This window comes from Lissotriton vulgaris, chromosome 5, assembly GCF_964263255.1.
Source record: "Lissotriton vulgaris chromosome 5, aLisVul1.2, whole genome shotgun sequence".
NCBI classification, from domain to species: Eukaryota; Metazoa; Chordata; class Amphibia; order Caudata; family Salamandridae; genus Lissotriton; species Lissotriton vulgaris.
In genome coordinates, this window is record NC_141693.1 from 1,557,854,362 (window position 1) to 1,557,858,377 (window position 4,016).

Below are 4,016 nucleotides of genomic sequence, written 5' to 3' on the forward strand. Positions count from 1 at the left end.
ACGCGGTTTCCTACCAATGTATCTCGACTCTTCGTTACATATAATATTAGGTGTCAAATTTATATTTAAGTCCCCACACAGGATCAATGGGGTGGGCCAAGATGCTAGCTCCACATTTAAAAACTGTAAAGTATCTGCCTCATCTAAATTTGCCCCATAAACTGAGCAGACCGTAAATACTGTAGGACCAACGATACATTCTACAATTGCCCACCTACCCAGTCCATCCGTTAAAGTTCTGCCTGTATTGCCGATATGTTTTTTACCCAAAATTGCAACTCCTCTAGCTGTCCCTGCACATTTAGTACAGGCTATAAGGTTGAATCCCAGCTCCTCCAGCAGATGGCGCTTTGACCAAACCATATGAGTCTCTGTAGACAAATTATATCACAATACAAAGCTTGTAACTCTTACACCACCTGCCGTCTTTTATCCAATGAATTCAACACCCTCACGTTCAATGTACCTATCCTAATACCCCTGCCTGCCATCTATCTATATCAAAACTCTGTCGCCTTGCTCCACAAACTACCTGCAAAAGATATTATACTCATGTAAAGTTTTCTGTTTTTCTCCACCCCCACAACCCTCCCCGTATTCCCTTCCATACCCCCCCACCACCCAAAATGAGGCTTAAGGATCATGTCCTCAGTGATGCAGAAATGCTTTATCCAATGCCCCCCCAATTGACTCCCCTGCCCCACCCCTTGTGTATCTCTCTCCATACTAGATCATACTGCCGAAATCCGACCAAAAAAAAGGAAAGAAAAAACAGAAAAAAGGGGATATTACCCCACACCTTCTAAATTCATTCTTATTTCCAATATCACATAGCTTAAATATTGGCGTAGGTATCCCTTAGGAAATCTTAAGCTAGCAACGGCGTATCATAACAATACCTAGATTTTCAGAGCAGGGCTCTTCTATGTTAACCCCCTCTAGCAGATGCGTAGACTAGACTAGCAGAGTGGATTGTGGTCACTATCTTGGGTAGGTTTCACCTCAATGTCCAGTAAGTCTCCCCAAAGACGAATGTCTAGGAATATATAGTCAATCTGTGATGGACAACTGAGCCTATTGTACATGTTAGCCCCATTTGCGTCGGAAGAGGTCCGTCCGTTGACTGCTCTCAGGTTATACTCCACAGATAGGGCATTCAATTGTATGGCTTGTTGTGTCCACTTTTTGATAGGGGGGAGACTTAGCAGTCGGATTCCAAATTTGCTGTCCTGCTCCCCAGTACCAAGCACATCCTCCTTGCTAAGCGGTTCGAATGTGCAGTTGAAATCACCCGCCACTATAATCGCGGAATTGGGTGGCAAACTGGACAGTTCAGATTCAAGAACTGACAACATTGACGAGTAAACATTCCCAGCTGACCCTCTTGCATACACATTAAATATCTCCAAATTAGGACTATTTGGAGATCCTTTCACCGTCAGGTGTAGGATATCTTTAGATGGAGTTGTGTGCAAAGTAGTAGATCAATTTAGAGAAATGCTGAGCCAGACATGGAGGCCCCCAGAGGGACGACCCCTCCCCGTACTTATAGCTGGAACAAAATATGTTGCAAACCCAGATTTATGCAGGGGGCCCATTCTCCAAGTCTCTTGGAATAAGCAAATATCTTGTTCAGCTATAAAGTTATTCCACTCTGGGAGGAGCATTTTTTTCTCTAACCCTGCAATGTTCCATGAAAGGAAACAAGTTTACCCTATATTAGAACCATTCTCAGTAAAAGGAACATTTACCTCCCCCTGCATTGCTCTGCCCGTCTCTTCGCTACTATGCCGGGCGGGGTCATCCTGCCAGAATCCATCCCCTGCTTCCTGATGGTGATCCAAAGAGGGAGTCTCGTCCAGTCAGTCCAATAGGCTTAGGCCAGACTCTATCCCCTCCTCTCCTGATGACCATTGTGGGGTGCAACGGAACTGGATTGCAGAATGCCCTGGCGGAAGCGTGCAGAACTCAAGTTCCACCAGATTTTTAGCTATGACGGCACTAAATAGCTGTATCTCGATGCAGTCCGTCACAGAACTTCCCAGGCTTATCCCCCTTACTGTAGCCAGGTCCTCTCTAATCACCGACCTGCAGCCCCTGACGTGTCTCGTCCAGTGTATTACTTTATTTTTAAGGGACTCGCTACTCTCGTAGTTTTGGTTGCTTAGTAACCTTGGGACATTGGTCATATAAATTTTAGGATGAGAGTTCTCTCGGGGATTACTTCCCAAATGCATACCTGATGTTAGGTTGCTGCCCAGGCCTTCCGTCATTGAGATGTTCCTATTTACGTTTAGTAAAGGGGGCCGTTTTTCTTAAGCTATAAGACTATTGCCTAAAAATGGGTCTCGATTACACCAGGGGTAGGATTAGATTTGCCAGGGTCTATGCACTTCCCAGGGGAAGTTTGTGCTGTATTCTTGTACCCTGATACTGGTCTCAGCCCTGCTCTCTCGATGACCCCCAGATGAGACCTGTTGTTAACATTACAAGCCTTGGGGAGCATGGATGGAACCACAGTAGGGGGAGGTTTGCGTCCACAACTAGTCTCGGGCAATAAAGAAGGAGCAGGAGAATCATCCCGACTATGTCCGAGGACTTCCACCTTCTTACTCAGAGAAGCTAATTCTCTTTCTAGAAGAGCTACTCTTTGCAACAAGGAAATTATGTTGGTTGAGCAGGTACTACAGATCGCTGTTTTAGAGGGAGATTGGGGTTCATGTTCTTTACTCTTGAGCTCTGCTATGTTGTCCTCACCAATGAATTCTAAAATGTCATACCTATTAGAACACAAAATTTGGGCCTTAACTTAATCCACTTCTAGACTGCAATTGGTGGTGTCACCAACTGGTCCACAATCAATCTGCACAATAGAAGGTGGCCCTAATGTACCCTCCTCAAACTTATGTGTCACTTCAGTATTGCTAGCTTGTGGTGTTCTTTTACAAAAATTGTGGGAATTACTCTTCTCTTTACACCCATAGTGGGATCATCTTGTGGGAAGTTAGGGACAGCTGGACTGGATGGGTTGTTGACCCCCAATACTTCCTCGCATTCACTTACAATTGCCTCAATCCTGGTAAGGACACAGTTGGTCGCCGCATGTGACACCTTCTTAGAGTTTTTACCCTTTTTTGATTGTGCTGGACCTCCCCCCTCCATTGACTTCTTTTTCCCCATTAGATATTACTTATTAACGTGGGGGTATCCATGGGATCCGTCACCCCCAACAAGCAACAAGTCAGAACGCACCAGTCACCTAGGAATAATAGTTCAATATCAGTTTTTACACCCAACAGTACCTTGAAGACCAGGTCCCTGCTGATCCAACAGTGCTGGGGAGGTGGCCCAGCCCAGCCTCCTCTGGCCCCGGATGGCCACAGATGGCCCGCCCTTTGCCCCGGCTTCGCCCGGCTCTATCCCGCGGAGCGGGATTGTGGGGCTGGTTAGTGAACATCTGGGCAGGGCGTGGCTGGAGGGCGTCTCTCTGCCCCAGTGGCTGCTGGTCCGTGTAGTTTGCCTCCTTGTTTTAGCCCCTCTGCTGCTGCCAGCACACACCAAAGCTACGAGCGTTTCCCGCTGTTAGGGATCGAGCTTAGTCCTCTTTTCATGACCATGTCTGTGTGATCACGCGACCTACCTGTGGGAGTTAAATGCTGTTTTCTCCCTTCCCACGATGCTTGGTATCTAATCGTTTGGTTCCTGATCCTGGGCTTTGGTCGTTTTCTGTTCATTGTGCCTTTGTTGTTGCATACGGGCTTGTAAGCACTGCTTTGCGCGCAGCAGGCTTTGTAAACTTCCTGCCCTTTTCTTTCTTGTCCCCACCTCCCCTGCTGTTGTATCCTTGAAGCCATTTTTATCTTCTTCCCTTGTTTATCTTCTTCCCTTGTCTTCCCTTGTTTTCCCTTGGGTGCACCCCTATTTTTTGGGCATTATCTGGACTTTTAAGCCCGGGTTATTGGGTAGCTGGGGCTCCAGCGCCCTTATTTTTGGTCAAACAGAAGCAGTCCGGCTGG